The sequence below is a fragment of the Ictalurus punctatus genome, chromosome 26 (genome assembly GCF_001660625.3).
Source record: "Ictalurus punctatus breed USDA103 chromosome 26, Coco_2.0, whole genome shotgun sequence".
Classification (NCBI taxonomy): domain Eukaryota; kingdom Metazoa; phylum Chordata; class Actinopteri; order Siluriformes; family Ictaluridae; genus Ictalurus; species Ictalurus punctatus.
Window position 1 is genome coordinate 1265001 of NC_030441.2, and position 20687 is coordinate 1285687.

Here is a 20687-nt window from a genome sequence, read left to right on the forward strand (position 1 = left end):
TCCCTAGTGTTGAATTGACACCCAGAGTGTTTGAGTCCAATGGACTCATATAAACACTGTAGGGTGTGAATTCAACACTGTGGGTGTTTAATCAACATTGGTGATTTTGCTGTGCATATAGCCTTCTAGCTCCATTGTAGTCAGTTTGCTCTTTGAGCAGAATTAGCAGCCTTTGGACTGTGGATAGTTCTATGAGAGAGATAAAAGTAGTAGACGCAGAGTGTTTCTTTTTTGTCTATATTGCTCATTTCGTTCAGTGCTTTAATGTCTATAAAACCTGCAAAGATGTTAGGTATGAGATTTGTATTGTAAACTACACCGGATTTTAGTTACTATTGTTATATTTCAAGTTAGTCATTTCTCCTGGTTTAAAAGGCTGTATTCTACTGCAGAAAATCTAACTGGAGCAACGTCATTTTAAAATGATTGCCAACTTAAAAACTTGTGTTCAGAATTATGGTAATTAAGTACACAACACTTAAATTCCTGTTAAATAATGTGGAAAAATGTCATATTTTTGGTTGGATGTGTACAGAAATTCATTAACCCTCTTAGTTCCCGCAGTATTATGTCCCACAACCCTATATTCCCCATAGAAACAGCATGCCAACCCTGAGCTCCCGGGCCAAAATTGGCCCAAAATCAACACTTTAATTTGAACATTTTTAGGCCTTGAAACAACTTATAATAATGTATTTATTTTTATTTTTTATTTTATTTATTATTATATTACATTGAAATTGAAGCAGTTCAGTGTTTTTACTCCACTTGGAGCACAATTCTTAACTAGAGAAATTACAAAAAATGCTCGCTACAATCCTTATACTCATTTAGAAGTACCATACGAGCATTTTTAGTTAACTTCTACTATTACACCATAAGTTTATCAACTACATTCACGCTTATTCAGCGTAATCTTCAGCATAATGATGTCATCAACCTTCCGGGTCCACAAATAATAATTAAATAAGTAAGGAATCAAGGCAGAGTAATGCCGGTACACCGGCCTTACGGTGATAACGTTTACACTGTAAAGCCGCTATATCGGCCTTACGGGTATTTGGCATAGATGACCAAGCCGCTATATCGTCCTTACCGGAATAGGTCAAAGACTGGCAAGTCGGGTTTTCGGCCTTACGGGGTTAGTGGGTTAATCATTTGCTAATTTTTCATCAGCCTTATATATATATATATATAATGAGTGTCGTCTTTTTGGTTGGATGGTTGATTTATCTGTTGTCGTATTCTCATTATTACAGAAATGTAATGAGAATAATATCATGTGCACACCACTGTAGCAGCTCTTATTGTTTTTGTGCAGCTCTTTCCAGCAGATGTCACTTCCTCTGTTTGACTACAATTCTTCCTTTGAATACGCTCTCCGTGGAGTTTATAAAGCAGGATCTCCCAGCCCCAACGGGTCCATGAAGCAGGATTCTGAAATGGCTGATTCCTGGATGGTTAAGCTGAAATCCACTTAACTCAGATTTCAAGAGTTCCTTTGCATCATTTGGGACAAATAAGTTGACCGTTTAAACTGAAATACAGGCAAAAACGCAACTTTCTGAGGGCCACATTGAATTGTTTCAGTATATTTGGGTTAATTAAAAGACGAAATGACATCAACAACCAGTGAAATGTTTGTAGACCATCATGCTCATTATTTTTAGATTTTCTACCATTTCCTTTTAATTAATAATGAAGACATTAACACTGTGAACTAATCGGAGCTATTTTATACACAGATCAGACATAATGTTTAAACCGTGGGCAGGTGAAGTGAATAACATTGATTATCTTGTATGGCACCTGTTGAGGGGCGGGATATATTAGGCCGTGAGTGAGCAGTCACTTCTTGAAGTTGATATGTTGGAAGCAGGATAAATGGGCAAGCGCAAGGCTCTGAGTGAGTTTTACAAGGGCCAAATTGTGATGGCTATGCAGTGGTTAGTACCTACCAAAAGTGGTCCAAGGAAGAACAACCGGTGAACCGGTGACAGGGTCATGGGTGATGAGCAGAGTTGGATTTCTACCAAACATAGCACTTTGCACCAGGAAAAAGGAGACTCGAACCTTGTTTTCCATCATTTGTTATGGGGAATGTAAGATCACTGGCCAACAAGTCAGATGAGATTGAAGCACTGACGAGTAGCCAGCGCGAGTACAAGGAGGCCAGTTTGTTGTGCTTCACGGAGACATGGCTAACAGGGAACATTCCTGATTCTTTGGTCAAGCTAGCTGGCTTCACACTAGTGTGAGCAGACAGAGGAAAACATAGCGGTAAAAAGAAGGGAGGAGGTATATCCATCTTTGTCACCTCAAAATGGTGCAATGCTGGGCACATAACAGTGAATGAGAGCATGTGTACTCCAGATCTAAACCTACTGGCTATAAGACTGAGACCATAGAACTTGCCCAGGGAGTTCTCTCATGCCATTATTGTGACTGTGTACATTCCACCATTGGCAGTAGCAGCACGCACCTGTGACATCATCCACTCCACCACTGCAAAACGTCAGACACACCCAAGCTCACTGATGATAATTAACGGGGCCTTAATTTGCTTGTATTTTCTCATTTGTAAATTGCTTTGGATAAAAGTGTCTGCTAAATTAATAAATGCAAATGTGCTTCAACCATGTCGCCCTCTCTAAAACCCTTACAAACTTCACACAGTATGTAAAATGCAAAACAAGGGAAAATATAATCTTGGACCAGCTGTATGCCAATGTGAAGGGAACATACAGCTCCACCGCCCTTCCCCCTCTGGGCAGATCAGACCACAACTTGATCACTTCCGGTTCTGGTGACAGGGTATGCTGGCGCATGTTGCTGCCGCTTCTATTACTTTTTTTTTTTGTTTGTTTGTTTGTTATTTTAAGTCACAGTGTTTTAAATAACTGCAAGTTTTTTAAGTTACATTGTTTTAGTGCCATTATGATTGTTATGTGGTAGTGCCTTTTTATATACTCTGGACTATTGTTTTTATTTCTGTGTTCCACCTGGAATAACCTGCAGCGTGCAATGGGGAATCATCGCCTCGGTTTGGCTGCGTGAATGTATTGTACGAGTTTCAACGCCTTGGCCTTGTGAGTGTGCACTCAATGACCATGGCCTTAAGGTACACTACACTCCAGATTCTGAAGTTAAAACAGAGCTTTTATTGCCTAGCCAAAGACTCCTACAGAATCTGTCGAGACTCTGGATTGCAACATCCTAAACCATATATCCATCGTTGTTTGAGGCACGGTTTTACTGTCTCGTCCTCTCCTAACATCTTTGTCCCTACCTGTCGACGTAAGACCAACAAACTGTTTCATACTGGTGTTGATCACAGTAATTTAATATTGGTTCCCTGTGTGGAGATTAAACCACTGTCTTCTTCACTTCAGAGCCTAAGGTCACATTCTCCTCCTTTGCTCCCTGGTATAATTACAACCTGCACTCTAGAAAGGCTGCTTGTCAGAAAATGGAGCGTAAATGGCGCCTTACTGGACTGAATGTCTACTATCAAGCATGGACGGATCTTCTTGGTGATTACCGAGCATTAATCGAGACGGAAAGATCATCTTACTTCTCTCAGGCTATTGTGCATAATCAAAATAATCCCGGACACTTGTTCAAACCATAAACAGATTGCTTCAAGTTAATGCTGTTACCACCTTGCCTGTTTCTCAGCAGCTATGTGATTCTTTTCTTCTGTTTTTTAATTCTAAGATTGATAATGTTTGCAAAGAAATTCCTGTCACACCTGACTCTGGGTTCACGGGTGCTTCTTTCACTCATTTCTCACTGCTTGATTCCGAGGCTCTCACAAGGAAGGTATCCAGCATGAAATCTACCACTTGCTTGCTGGATCCAATTCCCACAAACCTATTTAAATCGTGCGTCAATGTTTGGTGCCCTGCCATCCTTAGCATTATAAATGAATCACTGGAGACTGGGGTTGTTCCAGCAGTACTAAAGACTGCTGCTGTTACACCTGTGCCAAAGAGAGAAAATGCGGCCGTGGATGATTTTAACAATTTTCAAATCTTTAACATCTCATATCTTCAGTTTTTGGCAAAAATACTTGAGCATGTTGTTGCCTCTCGACTATGTAATCATCTTGCAATTAATAACCTCTTTGAACCCCTTCAGTCAGGTGTTCGTAAATTTCACAGCACTGAAACGGCGTTGGTCAAAGTTTCCCATGACTTGTTGATGGCCTCTGATTCTGGAGCTACTTCCATTCTTATTCTTCTTGATCTTGGAGCTGCTTTCGATACTGTGGATCATGGTCTTTTACTTACCCGCCTTGAAAGTGTTTTTGGTGTGTCCGGGAAAGTTTTAAACTGGTTTAAATCCTATTTTACTGACTGTAAAGTTTTTTTCTATGGGTGGCTACAAGTCTGACACTAACTCTGTGCTCACTGGTGTTTCTCAGGGTTCAGTTTTAGGCCCTTTACTTTTCAATATCTATCTATCTCCATTTGGGCATCTGCTGCGAACGCTCGGCCTCCGTTATCACTTTTATGCTGACGATACCCAAATCTCCATTCACTCAAAATCTGGTGAAAACCTTGATGTTTGCTTTCTTTCTGAATGTATTTCTGAGATAAAATCATGGATGAATAATACCTTTCTGTGCCTGAACAGTGGGAAAACAGAAGTTATGCTTATAGGCTCCCATCGTCAAATTCTCGAAGCTGGTCCACTGTCTGTTTGTTGCTGGCTCTGTTCTAGAGACCCAAAGTAAGATGAGGAACCTTGGAGTAATTTTCATTACCAGCCTCACATTTGATTCTTTTGTTCAGAGCACCGTTAAAACATCCTTTTTTCACCTGAGAAATTTAGCTAGATTGCGAACAATGCTAAACTTCTCTGTTGCTGAAAACCTGATACTCATTTGTTGTCACTCGGCTGGATTACTGTAATGCCGTTTTAGCCGGTGTTTCTAAATACACAAACTGCAATATGTATAAAACTCTGCTGCCAGGATCCTGATGGGAACCAGGAAATTTGAACATATTACTCTTGTTCTGGAGTCCTTGCACTGGTTCCTGGTCAGGTTCTGTGTCCATTTTAAGATCATGAGGTTGACATACAAGGCATTACATGGCTTGGCTCCTTAGTACTTATCTAGTTTATTAATCCCTTTGTTACGGCCCAGTCTAGGTTAGGCTGCACAGAATAACCAGCTTGGGATTCAATTGGGTCGATCTTTAAATAAGGGAAGACAGGAATAACAACACAAACAAGGTTGTGTGGAAAAAGGTTGTGTGATATTGTAACAGACAATATATACCTATAATTGTACAAATTAACCAAACCAGGCATATCTTCGGGCTGGGCCAAGGCCAAAATAATAAACAAAAGGATTCTATTATTAGGTAGTTAGCTTACCTAAAAGGAAAGGAAAGAAAAATACAAGAATACTTTCCTAACTACCTAAGCAAAGAAACAGAGACAAAAGGAACCCTCTCCCAAAAGAAATGGCAGCCACACCGCTACTGCCAGTGAACCAAGTGAACATATATACAAAAGTGAAGAGAATGCACAATAACCGATTTAGGGACAACCAAAGTCAAAGTCAAAGTCAAAGTCAAAGTCAAAGACCAAAACAGCAGTCAGAAAATAGCATACAACCAAACACATGAAACCACCTCCATCATCCTACACATTCTCACGCCGTCTTCCTCTTTAAAAATGGCCACCAATCAGTCATCCTGGGTCATCCTGGGTCATCCTGGGAGGCGGGAGCAAGGCAGGCTAGGGCAAGCTGGAAAGTCTGGGAGGGAGTTTGAACCTGCACACAAAATGTCACAAAAACCTTCCCGTCCCAAGATAGCGGGTTGTAACACCTTACACGCCAAATCCCAGACTACGCTCCCCAGAGTGTAATTTGTTAACTATTACACAAACACGCTTAAAATCTATGGGTGACAGGGCTTTTTCTGTCTATGCTCTGTTGTGGATAAAAATGACATGAAATAAACATGGGGGAGACTTAGTATGAGTAAAAATGTAATTTCATTGGTAATTCACAGGACGGGTGGGTGCGTAGTCTGGAGGAGAGCGAGAGGGGGAAGAAAATGGGGTGCGTCCTGGGGATATGGGGAAATCAGCGAGGGTGAAGTGAACGGACCACTGAGAGTCGGGCGGACTGGTAGGTGAGAAGAGGGATGAATGGTCGGGGCCCAGATCAGAGAAAACAACATCATCCTCAAACTGGAAGCTAGAGGGGGGTTCTGGTTCTGACTGTGTAGAGGCGTCAACACGCACGTTCATGGGGCGTATTCCGTATCGAAGAAGAGGGGGGAACCCTAGATCTCTATTCCTGGGGGGGGGGGGGGGGGGGGGGGGGGGTGCTGCGAAGATAGTTAAGTAGCATCATGATATCAGCAGTGAGATGCACAAGCTGGTAGTGAGTGTCCATATCCAGGTCCAGATCCAGATCCAGGTCCAGTAACGGAGAGAGAAGGGACTGACGACGGGCACCCGCACCTAGACATACAGAAGTTTTAGTCAGAGGTGGATAAAGTGGTAAAACACTTTAAAGATCTTTATGGGTTGTTAGTCAAAAAGTCGAAAGAAGTGTACGAGCTGAGGAGTGCTAAAACACACACACACACACACACACACACCCTCGTACAGTCAAGGGCGGGCAAGTAGACATAACACACACACACCATCTCTCTCACACACACTATTATAACTTTATAAGAATAATAAAAAGGAATATTAAGATATTATAAGGGTAATGTCTTATAATAAAAAGTATATATATATATATATATATATATTATTAAAAAAAGTAGGAAGTACAGTAAACCGGTTTTTCAAGCAGCATATATAATAAGAGATATAGAGTAAATCTGAAAATGGAAACTAGAAACACAGGAAAATATAACTTACTCATGATTCAGATGGTGAAGATTCTCGTCTCGCAAGGAAGGCCTTAATTTTAAGAGAACCATGAAGAGAGCCAGTTATAAGGGTGGCTGGGTCAAACTGCCCCCCCCTCGAGATAACGATAAGACCAAGGGACCAAGGTCCCTCTAGGTTGTTTAGTCTTGTCCACGTCACGTTCTATCCTCTGGGTAATTGAAAAGTGAAGTTTCTGATGCCCTAAGGTAACTGAGAATTATGGTTTCTGAGGCCCTAAGGTAACTGAAAATTCTGGTTTCTGATCCTCTGAGTAACTAAAAACTCTGGGTTTTTATTTTCTGGGTTATTAGAAATGCCTGGGTTCTGATTTTATGTGTAAATTAAAACCCCTGGTTTCAATTCTATGTGTAAGTGAAATAGGCCTTTCCTGGAACATAAGAGTAAGGTAAATGAGCTCTTTTTTAACCCTATTGGTAGTGAGATCATAGTCTTCTTGAAACATATGGGTTATTTAGTGTGTAAATACAGTATAATTACTGGAGCTTAAGCTCAGGGTATGGGGGATCACTTCTGAGAATTCTCATCGGTGTGGATCTCGTGTGGTGGAATGGAACAATAAAGCTGGACCCTTGCTTCTTCTCACTCACGGCTGGTGTATTTTTTCTATCTCCAACTGGTCTCAGAGGTAGATGTGAGTATTGGCTTCTAAGTTGAATTTTGAATGTTTTTAGGTAATAGGCTAAATTTGAGCCAACAGCTCCTTAACTTTGGAACTTCCCTGAACCCAGGGAAGCTCAGACATTTGGCATTTTTAAAGCTCAACTTAAGACACACTTTTTTAAACTTGCATTTGACTGCTGATGCCGCCTTCTATTATTGTTGTTGTTGTAATTATTATTATTATTATTATTATTATTATTATTATTATTATTATTATTATTATTATTATTATATGAAAATGGCTAATTGGGCCCAATTTGGACATTTTCACTTAGGGGTGTACTCACTTTTGTTGCCAGTGGTTTAGACATACACACACACACGCAGATGTGCACACACACACACACACACACATACACACACACACACACACACCCCTTTCTTGAAAGAGCATGATTTACTGTAGACTGAAACTGAAACTTTTACGGTTATTTTTTACACCCTTAAACATGATCTTACTCTTTACAGGAAGTCAGGTGATTTCCGGGTGCACGCCCTGTGTGTTTACATCAGCTGCTGTTGTGCAGTTTTGTAGTAGTGGTCTTATATTAATGTCTTATATTAATGTAGAGTTTTAACACCTCAGGTACAGTTTATTTATATAATTCAGAAATTAATAATCATGCAAATAATGACAACGGCCTCAAAAGTAAACAATGTGTTGTTTCATTCAGACATCTCTAATACAATATTACATATTTTTAAATGTTATGTTTTGTGCTGCAAAAGGTTATTAAAATGCACTTAAATCTGTAATTAATGGCGACAGCACGAAAAGCAAGGCACCATTTAAAACCACAGACCAAAGAACTTGGCTAACATGCTAATTCTGCTGATTTTCAAATCTGATTTATAAACAGCTGATCTGCTGGACTGAAGGACTGAGGACTGAGACTGAAATGTGAGTCCTGGTCAGAGTCTTACATTTACGGTGTATTAACTCTGAAAGGGAGTGAAATCTTTGTCTTATTCTAACTGTAACTAAAGTAACATAACATAATCGAATATATTCCATAAAGACAGAATATTACATTACTCTTATTTTAGCGATGCATACTTGGTACCCTTCTCCATTTAGGAAGAACTGTAATCCTAATGTGTTTTTAATGCTTTGTAAAGCACTCTGTGTTGCACTAATGCCACTGAGGCGTTTGGGATCCGAGTCCTTACTCAGATTTTTCACCAGAGGTCAGAGATGTTTTTTTTTTCTCAGTGCGTCACAGGCGACGCTCACGATCTGATCCAGTGCTTTGAGAATCAGAGCATCCATGTCATCGTCTGTGTCCATCTCCTCATGGTAGTTTTTAACAGGGAAGATGTGGTTCACTGGAATACCCAGCAGATTCCTGCACGTCTCCATCTACAAAAATACAAACGTATAACGTCTGATGCTGAAGACCATGAATATTATGAAAGAAATAAAACACAAGGGAAAAATGTAAAAGTCTCTTTATTTTGTTACTCTGTAAGTTGTTACTCTAGAAATAGTGAAGAATTAGATTGAGACTCATTAATATAAACCTGTGGTTTATCTTTTGTCTGGAACTACTGTCAGAGTTCCTGTTATAAAAGATTCATTAATACCTTCTGACCAATCGAGCATTCAGTACCACTGTGGGGTAAATAATATTAACATTAAATTGTAGATACTGAATTGTTGACCGTGGAACATAGCATATCTCATAGCAGAAGTTTAAATTGTAAATACATTTTTTTAAAAATTAAAGATATTTGTAGTGCTGGTGACGTTAAAAAAAAAATAAATAAAAAATTGTTTGTTCTCCTCAGTGATTAGTGGGAACGTTAATCAAACGTTTAGTCTTGGAGTTCTCCTCCTTGTTGAGTGCTGTATTGAGGCTAAGCCGCTGTGTCAGACCAAACCTCTTGGACCTTGTCATTTGGGGTTCCTCTGATTTTCTCCAGTTCCTTGTGTTACGTTACCTTTGCGAGGAGACAAGTGCGGGCAGGGCAGCAGCAGGGAGACGCGGAAATCATCGTGTGAGAAGTCCGTGACAACTTACAATGTCCAGCTCGAACTCGAGCGCAGGCGTGGACGGGAAGTGTAGTTCTCGTCGGCGCTGTAGCCGCGAATTCGCCGTGGCATAACACCTTGCTAAGAAAAAACACAAAAACAAAAAAAGGCTTCAGTTTACTTATTTCCTTTGTAAGTCGGTCCTCTTATTTTTCAGTCCTTTTATTTCAGTTTACTCATCGTGAGCGTTTGGCTTGGCCCACTCCAAGGTCTGTTTGTGCAGGGTTGGTAGTTCACTGTGCTGCATGTTGGTCTCTCAATCCTCCAACCTCAGGTTCAAGCCCAGTGTGGTGTAATCCTTTGATTCCACCTCTTTGGAGGTGTTCTTCTTTAAGTTTATTTCCCAAGGCCTAGCCTAACCTTGGTTTTTAATGAAAAATTATTCGTTCTTTGGATGTTTTAGTCCTGCATATTTATGTATGAACTATGAAACAGTATTGTACATTACACGTGTTTGTGTTATTTGTATTTGTCAAAACATGTTTAGTGTAATGGTATAAATCTTAAAAAAGAAGTAGGACCAAACATCATTATATTTATTAATTTAATGGAATATAAAAAGTCCAGAGTGCAGTAGGAACGTGACAGCGACAGAAACACAAACCAGTTATGATTACAGTAGAAGAAATTAGCTTTACTTTAATAATGTACTTTAGACACAATTTCATGCTTTTTCACTGTCCTAAATACTCTGCACTGGTGTAGGGGTGGAAAAGAGCAAAAAAAAAAAGCCTTCACTCAGATTTCTCACTAGGGTTTTGGTTTTCCAGAGCATCGTTGGCGAGATTCACGATCTGATCGAGCGCCTTGAGGATCAGAACATCCACGTCATCGTTCGTATCCACCTCCTCTTGGTAGTTCTTCACAGGGAAGATGTGGCACAATGGAATACCCATCAGATTACTACACTCCTGCATCCGAACGTATTTATTAAAAAAACAAACAAAAAAAAACAACAACAATGAATCAAGCAATTTATTTAACTGATAAATTATCAAATCTACTACAATTATAACAAATCACAAGTTGCAGAACGGAACTTTATTTAACTCCTTAAACAGATGCACTGACAAGCTTTTTTCTGTTTATAGTTGACAGCAACATCTAATAATATTTAATAATTAGATTTACTTAGTTTTTGGGGTTTGTTACTTTCCAGAAGTTCACTAGACTCGTTATCAGAACCTACTGCGAAGCGGAGAAACAGTGCTGCTGTGAGATCAATCTGGGATCCATTTAATTTTAATGCCTTTATGACTTCCAGGAAGATTTACTTATACTTTGTGCTGTGTGAAAGTAAATATTCTAATATGCTGATATTGAACACTATTTGATTAAAAAAAACAGCCAAATAAATAGAAGTGCCTTCTATTCATATCAGTATTTACATTCATTGAGAACATATCTGTTCAATCCCAATATTGTAATCAGTTACAATCCTAATATACACCATTTTATTACACAATTACCCTTTCTTTGATCTTCTTGCTGGTGTAGACCTTTCTTAGGTCCTGTTTAACCAGAGGGCAGATTTCATTCACTTTTGTCATGATGATAACTTGAGGCAAATCTGTACAATAGGATGAACAATTTATTATCTACAATAAGACTAAAACAGGAATTCCAATATGATATGAAGATGATTTTCCTATAACAGCACGTCCTGCAGTGTTTAATTCTTATCACAGTCATTTATCACTGATTACAATTTTTATTAATTAAAGTTTTAACTTTAATTAATTAATTAACAGTTTCTCTTACGAGTCTCTCTCTTTATTTTCTCCCCTGATGTTAATAAGATAATCACAGCTTGTTGTGTTCCTGAGAAACCACTAATCATAATCTCCTCTGTCCTGAAGATCAGAAAACTCTGTTGCAGCTTTACTGACTGTTACAAAGTGTTGAAACTGGAGACTCCTTCCATAGAACAAATAAAAGTCCCTGTGTGAGTTGTTACTATAGAAAGTATTAGAATGAATGGATTAATCTAAACTTGTGATTTGCTTTGCAGTCAGAACTATAGTCAGGGCTGCTGTTATAGAAAAACAATCAACACCTTCAGACCAAATCATACACAATGGTATGTTTTTGGGGAGTAATTGGGCCTATATATATATATATTTATATATATAAATATATATATATATATATATATATATATATATATATATATATATATATATATATATATATATATATATATATATATATATAACATTTCGAGATGATTCTAAACTATAATAACAGGACACACACACACACACACACACACACACACACACACACATGTGCGCACACACACACACACACACACACACACACACACACACCCCTTTCTTGAAAGAGCATGATTTACTGTAAACTGAAACTGAAACTTTTACGGTTATTTTTTACACCCTTAAACATGATCTTACTCTTTACAGGAAGTCAGGTCATTTCTGGGTGCACGCCCTAAGAAAGATAAACCACAGGTTTAAAAAAAAAAAAAAAGTAACCGTATGACTTCCTGATTAGCCCATTCTGCCTGTCCGTTGGCCTGGGTGTGAGAACCGGACGTGAGGTTAACGGTGACTCCCATTTTCTCCATAAAACTGGCCCATATTCGAGATGTGAATTGCGGCCCCCTGTCACTCACAATCTCATGATATAGATATAGATATAGATAAGATATAGAGATACCCATGACAGAGGTGAACACATTTTTATAATTACACTCAGACGTAGCATTCATAGGCAAAAAAAGAAGCAGCCCTAGAAATCTTGTATAGAAATGGACCATTAATATTTACAAACTTATAACAGTCAGCTAAGAACCCTCCTTAATTACAAAATTTTCCATTCTTTCTAGAAAAATATCATGATATGTTATTAAAAGCCATACAGAGATGAATAAGACTAGTAGTGGTCATTTACATCTTTAACCAGTGCTTTTTCAGTCCTGTGCTGAGATCCAAACCCTGACTGAAAGATTTCAACAAAGCTGGATACAGTAGCCAACATGATTGTGCATTTCATGCAATGATGAGGTGCATACTGTCTATTATGACTGAATGAAATGAGGTACTGATCAGAGATCATTTTATTGTGAGCATGTTTTCTATATTTATACCAAAGATCATTATTAAATCAATGGCATGCCCACCAAAAAGAGTGAGTCCCGTTATGATATGATTGACTGAAACTAATACAGACACAAACACTGTTCTTGTAGATTATCAAAATTAATATTGCAGTCTCCAACAATTACAACTTTTTCTACTGAAACAGTTAGACTTGTGAGGAAGTCTGCAGTTTGTCAAGGACTGGCCTGTAAATACTAATGAATGAAAATGATTGAGCGGATTCCTTTTTTTGTGGTGAGGCCCATGTTATTAATAAAATGTATTTCAAATGAATAAAATTATATTTGGATATATGTCTAGAGTATCATTTTTCTTTTTCGTTAACTTTTTTTTTCTTTTTTTTTTCACAAAAATTGTGATGCATCCTGAAACTCCTCAGCTATGTAACTAGATGAGGATGGTGCATATACATAGCTGTATTCAGGAGGATAGCTTAATTTAAAGCTACATACTTGTTTGGTCACATCCAAGTTTATGGTAAATACAGTAAACCAGGTGTAGTTTCATTTACAGTAAGTGCTTTAGTTGTAAGGCATCCTGACTTCAGACATCAGAGTTAAGGTTGCATTATTATTATATAATATTTTTCTTACAACACAACCCCAGTTAAGAAATATTACATGAGCAAGCATGCTGTTGTACTGACTATCAATGTGGCCTTAGGAGTAAGTGATCACCACTTTGCTGGTATTCAGATAGTCAGATAATGCAAGTATGATACTGCTTTAGAAAACAGTTCTATAAACAACAAATGAATATTGAGTAACTGACAATTCAGACATAATATTCAGACTAAATATTTTTTTCATTTTTGTGCCGTCAACAAAAATAGTTCCTAAAGAAGCCAGAGCTGGATAGGCTGATGATTATCTTAGATAACCTTGAACATTGTTCTCTTGCTCTGAACGTTCTTTGCTCAGACTTGGGATTTGCCATGCTTGTGACTGAACATTCTTTCACTTTCAATTTACATGTAAGGAGATTAAAAACAAAAACAATTCCATGGGATGGGCCCGCCTTTTTCACAAGTCAGAGAATGAAAGAAATGCCACAATAGGTGGAGACTCCAAGAACCAATGATATAAAACCGAAAACTCTGAATACTGAAAGATGTACTAAAAGTGGACCTGACCATAAGGCGGTGAGTACATATGATATACAGATTTGCTACCAAGAACAATTATATATTCATTTTATCTGATGTTTACAGGAAGACATCTATATTTATTTCTGATTACACTTACTTTATCAGTTTTCTTGCTTGTTTGAAAATTATATATGTATGAGTATATATGTATAAATGTATATGTAGCTTTAATGCTAAGACTTTGAATCCAACTATTACATTATTTTTCTGTTGAATTAAAATTAAATTAAAATATAATTTAAAAAAAGACACTAGATATGTAATGCAATATGTAGTTATATTGTATATCACAGCATTATCTCTCAGTCTTATGTTGAATTGTGAGCATATTACCTTTTACCTTCACTGTTCACTTATCAAATTGTGATGTTAATAAGTGCACTACTCTTCTTTTTAGGTTGTCTTTTATAATTCATAATTTCCATTTCATTTGAATTATTTTCAACAGGATTCATTTAATTGTATAAAATGGGATCAAAAATGGGAATCAAAAGTACCTCACACCATGCCCCCAAGAACAGTACATGCACAGAAGCCCAATCCTCCAAAACAAGAAAATGAATCTTCACAACGCCAACCAGGTAAGAGAACAAAGTTCGTGCAAAAATAACTTTTAGTAAGTCATATAGTTTTTGTGTAATTGTTCATCAATGTTTAGTATCTCGGAACAAGTAACTAGTAATATGTACAGGGACTGGGTGGTCTCAGCCCATTTTTCTTGCATGAGATTGGTTTAGTCCAACGCCACTGTCTAACAGGTTGTGGTTGATGTAATCACAATGTGTCATGTTGAAATTTTTGTTTTGGGAGTGGCATTTTGCAAGTTACCAAATTGGCTGACATTATAGTATTATATTATTATAGATGAATTCATGTGTTCACATTGATAGTTTAGCAGTAGAAACCCACAGTTACAGTAAAAACTAACTAAATAAATATATTTTAAAAAGGCAAGGATGTCAGATGTAATAAGTAAATCTAAAGGCATACATGAGAAAATAAAAACAGACAGAGAGAATAAAAGCTGGGTATCATTACTGACTGCACAGCCACTTTTATTTGTACTTCATATAATCACTGTGTGTGTGGTTGAATTTACTCAGAAACATACAGGTGAACTACACTCACCATCCACTTTATTAGGAACACCTGTACAGCTGCTCATTTATGCAGCTATCCAGTCAATTAATAATGTGGCGGCAGCACAATGTATAAAATCATGCAGATACAGGTCAAGAGCTTCATGGTCATTCCACCTTAAGTGGTCCAATGCATTTTCATCGACAGTTTTTAATTTTCCTATTCTTTTTATTACCTCTATATATTGTCATGGTGAGAGCTATGGTGTTGTTCTTCTTCTGAGGCGAACTGGAGAGAGCATCAGGCTTAGTGTTCTTTGAACCAGGATGGTAGGTGATGGTGAAATTAAACTGCCAGAAGAACAGGGCCCAGTGTTCCTGGGGAGAGTTGAGGCGCTTTGTCGGTCTAGATGTTGGCCACTTTTTTATGGTCAGTCCAGATGATAAAGGGCTATTCAGCCCCCTCAAATCAGTGCCTCCATTCTTCCAGGGCTAATTTCACAGCTAACAACTCATGATTCCACACATCGCAGTTGTGTTCCGCAGGACAGAGGAGACAAGAAAAGAAGGAGCATGGGTGAAGGTTCTGGTAGGGAGCAGAACTCTGGGAGAGCACTGCACCCACACCCAAATCAGAGGTGTCCACATCCACCTCTATGGTGAATTGCCATGAAGGATCAGGTTGGATAAGCTTAGAGAAAGCAGCTTCTGCCTCAGGGGTACACACGAAAGGGTTGAACATGGTCTTACATTCGTCCCCACTCTCTGATCCTGATGAGATGGTATGCATTCCGCAAGTCCAATTTGGTGAACACGGTGGCACTGTTCAGGAGCTGGAAGGCTGAACTGAGGAGAGGCAGGGGGTATTTATTCCAAATGGTGATGTTATTCGGACCCCGGTAATCAATACAAGAATGGAGCTTTTTGTCTTTCTTGGCCACGAAGAAGAAGCCAGTACACAAGGGGGAGGAGGAAGGTCAGATGATGCCAGCAGTGAGGGAGTCATTAATATATTTTTCTATGGTCTCGCTCTCAGGTTGGTTATACAGCTTATACAGCTGGTCAGACAGTATAGTTGCCCCAGGGAGAAGGTTGATGGTGCAATCATTAAGGTGGTAGCCCTGTCCTTTTTGAAGGACCCTGTCCCAGGTCGTGGTACTCAGGGGGCAATGGGTAAGAGGTCTGGAGGGCTTTGGGGTTGGGAAGGACAACACTACCTAGACACTATCTGACAATACCTGGGAGTTTCTTTAACCATGAGTGGCCCAACACAAGCGGAGCACACAGCAAGGAAATAAAATTGGGCTGGACCTGATTGGGGTGGTTTCCTGAGAGAACCAGGAGCAATTGGCTAGTGTGATGAGTGACCTGGGCCAATAATCTCCCATCCAAGGCATATACAGTCACGGTGGGGTTCAGTAGTTCAAAGGGGAGGCCAGAATGAGAAGCTAGCTCCAGATCCAGGAAGTTGTCCTCAGTGCCTGTGGTGATCAGCATGAGCAGGGGAATGTAGAGCTGGTTGTAGCTGGTTGAAAGCGGGACATGGCGACAGAAGAAGCAGATGTTTGGCTCACCAGTAGTCCCCTTTCTACCCTGCTTCCCCCACACTTTTCCACTCAATAATTGAGTGCTGAATCGGCAAGCCACGGGGAAGGCACGGCTGGTGTAGCAGGAAAAGAGCCAGAAGTGAACACGAGAAGAACCACAGTGAGCAACAACATAACACAATGTGAAAAACACTGACAACAACATGGAAAGAAAACATGAGTAAAGCCGGAAGTGTACTGCATGGGAAGCTGGAACAATCTTGTGACAAGTGGCTGAAGAACCAGGGTTTATAAACGCTGCTGATGAGGTGAGTTGATGAGGAACAGGTGTGTATAATAAATCCATCAGGGAGCAATGTGGAAACCTACACACACACACACACACACACACACACACACACACACACACACACACACACACACACACACACACACACACACACACACACACACACACGAGAGGGAGAGGAAACATTGGAAATACAAGGAAGGGGAAAAACAGGGAAGCACTGTGAAATAAATGGGAGCTGCGGCCTGGACCATGACAGCTGTATAACCAAAATTTGTTGTGTGCCATGACACAAAGATGACATAGTTAACCCAAGTAAAAAAAAAACTGGTGATTTTGCAATGCCAATACATAGACATAATAACTTTAACCAACATTAATTGTTTGACCACTTGAGATGGAATGAACCTTCAGTTAATGTTCACATCAAAGATCCGAATGAAGAAAAATTTCTGTGGGTGGAAATGCCTTGTTGATAAGGAGGTCTTGTGTTGTGTGTGAAAATCCCAGAAGATCAGAAGTTTCTGAAATACTCAAACCAGCCCATCTGGCACCAGCAACGATCCAATGGTTAAAGTCACAGAGATCACACTTTTCCTCCATTCTGATATTTGATGTGACTGTGGAGGCATGAGGGTACAAGCAATAAGGACCAAAAAAAGCAGAAATTTAAGTAACAAAAGTTTGACTATATTAATAAAATAAAAAAGGAACACCACACCTCAATGCATCGACAACTCCACCCCGGGGGCCTGCTATCAGGGAATCACCGTTAATCTAAGAGCCAAAGAGCTCACAGGTTCGTTACAGCTGGGGTAAGTTGTGAGACACGAGAAGAATACAAAACAATTTATTTAAGGAACCAGCTAAAACCATCAGCATGACCAGTTCTCTCTACACAACACAAAAAAACAATGAAAACAAACAAACAAAAAAAACTACAATCAACTTACACACATACCACACAAGAATTGGGTTAGCACTCACGATTACCCATGACAAGGATCACAGTAATCTCCTAATCAAAAGGACACAGCAGCCACAAGGGAACATAGAACCAACACACAGCACCCCAGGATCAAACAACGCAGTCAGTGAGGAATACCACCACCAAAGGAAAGGAGAAGCACAGGGCTCCTTGACTTGACCTGTAGCTGCATGATTTTATGCACTGTGCTGCTGCCACATGATTGGTTGATTGGATAACTGCATAAATGAGCAGGTATATAGGTGTTCCTATTATAGTGGATGTGGAGAGTATATTGCCTTTATAAATTAATGCATGTTTTGGATGAACTGTCTTTCAGAATTTGAAAGTCCATGGAGGATGATGCCTTGGGGGTAGGTTCATTAACTTTTATGTAAGAAAAGCTTATTATCTTGAGTGCTGAACAAACATACCATCAGCAATGTTAGCTTCCTCAACTCCTGTGTAACAGATTAGACTCCAAGAGAGATGTAGGCACCTTATCAAAACCTACACAAAACAAATCAGACTCCAGATGAAAATCAGTAACCAGGATTTAGTCAGAGCATGGGAAATCACAGTGTAAACGGGACAGAAGGTAATCCCAAGAACAAACTAAAAAAACACAGAAAAATTCAAACAGACAAAAATGATGAGAATGACAAGGCTTGGAACTTTCACAACTTACATTATTATGAAAACTCATCTGCACTTTCAAAATGTCATGCTTTATTTCATTTACATGTTTCTTTTTGTTTTTGCTAGATGAAAGGATGAAATTGAGCAGAAACTGAGGAACTTTAATATCAAGAGACTAAAAGTGCCGTATGTCAGAATTCTGATTGTTGGTGCAGTCGGAGCTGGAAAGTCCAGTTTCATAAACTCAGTTAATAATGCTTTCCAAGGAAGAATCACCTGTGAGGCTCTGGTTGCTACAGGATCTGAAAGAAGCTTCACAAAAACCGTAAAAATTTAATAATTTTTAGTATATCATTTACAACTACATGGGATACCAGGGATCATCAACAGCAAAAACAGACACAATAGGGAATACTGGAACAGATTATGCTACATAATACATTTAAATCTGTCTTACAGTACACAACCCATTACATTGAAGGAGAGGATGGTACTCCTTTGCCTTTTGTCTTCAATGATATCATGGGCCTTGAAGATGAAGATGGTGTCCAAACACAGGACCTTGTCACAGCTGTACAGGGGTTTATTAAGGAAGGGCACAAAGTGAGAATAAGATTCTATAATCACAATTAACCCAATAAACAATTACTTCTCACATTGTTAGCCTAGACTCTATGATTATGCAGTACATTTTAAAAGCTGTCAGAAAATGTCAAAAATTAACATGCAAGTTAATAGACCTAATTATTCTTTCTTCCAAATATGTGTTTAGTTTAATCCTTTGTCAGCAGTGTGTAAAAATGACCATGGCTACAGAAGCAACCCAACACTTGAAGAACAAACCTTCTGCCTGGTCAACATTATAGCAGCAGACAAAATATCACTGATGAAGGATGAAGTCATTGATAAGCTGAAATACATCCGCCAGGAGGCTTCAAAACTGAGTAATGCTGGTCATTATAGACTATAGTCTTCCCTGTTAAAAGAAAATCTTATAGTGGAAAAACAAATCTTCTACATAGAACAAGTAAATCCTAATGCTATTTAAAATGACGCTTGCATAGAATGTTGTTCATATTGAACAGGTTGTTAATAAATTATTTATCATATTATCCAGTGATGCCACAAGTAATTGTCATGACACGACCAGATTTAGCATGCCCACACATTAACAAAGACCTAAGGAAGATCTACACCAGCAAGAAAATAAAAGACAAGGTAATTATTTGTTTATAAACATCAAACTGTTAGACAGTCACACTAGAGTACACACTTGGAAGCCGTGCAGATGGCATTGGAGTGCAATTGACGTGGGCAGTTTTGTTGCTGTGTCTTGGGACTGTAGTTGAGGTGATGGGTTTGGAACTGCAATTGCCACAAGCAGATTATAGAAGGGAATTATTTATGATCGTACTATCCGGTGTCACCCACCCAGATGAGGAGTTTTTCCTTGCCACTGTCGCTCTGTCTTGCTCATTAGGGATAAATTTATCAATTTAAAATTTAGATCTGAAATTTATATATTTCTCTAAAGCTCCTTTGGGACAATGTCCATTGTCAAAATGGAATTGAATTGAATTGAACTGAACTGAACTAGACTGTCTGGCACAGGGGCAGTGGTGGCTCAGTGGTTAAAGGCTCTGGGTTACTGATCAGAAGGTCAGGAGTTCAAGCTACCACTGTTGGGCCCTTGAGTGAGGCCCTTAACCCTCAATTGCTCAGTTGTATAAATGAGATAAATGTAAGTCGCTCTGGATAAGCACATCTGCCAAATGCCATAAATGTAATGTGATAATTAGCAAGTACATGGAATTATTTTGTTTTAGCACAAATTTAACCAGTTAATATCTGGAATTTTAGTGACTATAAAAGAAATCGTCATTTACAGAAAACAATATATATTGTGAAAAAGTAAAAAGCTGATTGAAACAATCAGGGAAGGCTCCAGCTGGCTTTTTCATTTTTCATCAGTTGCTGTATGTTTGTATTTTCCAGATGCAAGAGTGTAGTAATCGGCTGGGTATTCCCATGAATTACATCTTGGTTGGTGAAAGAACAGCTATTTATAGCTGCTATATCATTAATGAAAATAGACAATTTTGCAGTTGCAGTCGTTGGATAATTAAAAAAAGTAATTATTGGCAAATTGCTGTGGTATAATAGCAATAAAACACTTCGGGGTGGTAACAGTACCTCTGCTTTGTGTTTTGATTATTTTCCTATAACATCATACCCCATAGTGTTTTATTCTTTACTTAACATATGCAGTACAGTA

At 38.7% G+C, this 20687-nt stretch overlaps 1 protein-coding gene and 1 non-coding gene across 11 annotated transcripts in view; both read left to right on the forward strand.

Annotated features, from left to right (window-relative positions):
- Window positions 1-20687, forward strand: part of LOC108262077 (interferon-induced protein 44) — a 168791-nt gene that overhangs the window by 73896 nt on the left and 74208 nt on the right. The window lies entirely within an intron of this gene.
- Window positions 13804-20604, forward strand: LOC108262052 (uncharacterized). The gene is made up of 8 exons (XR_008393547.1): window positions 13804-13885; window positions 14340-14472; window positions 18114-18371; window positions 18539-18737; window positions 18872-19015; window positions 19185-19356; window positions 19530-19630; window positions 20408-20604. It is a non-coding gene; the product is annotated as an uncharacterized LOC108262052 (transcript).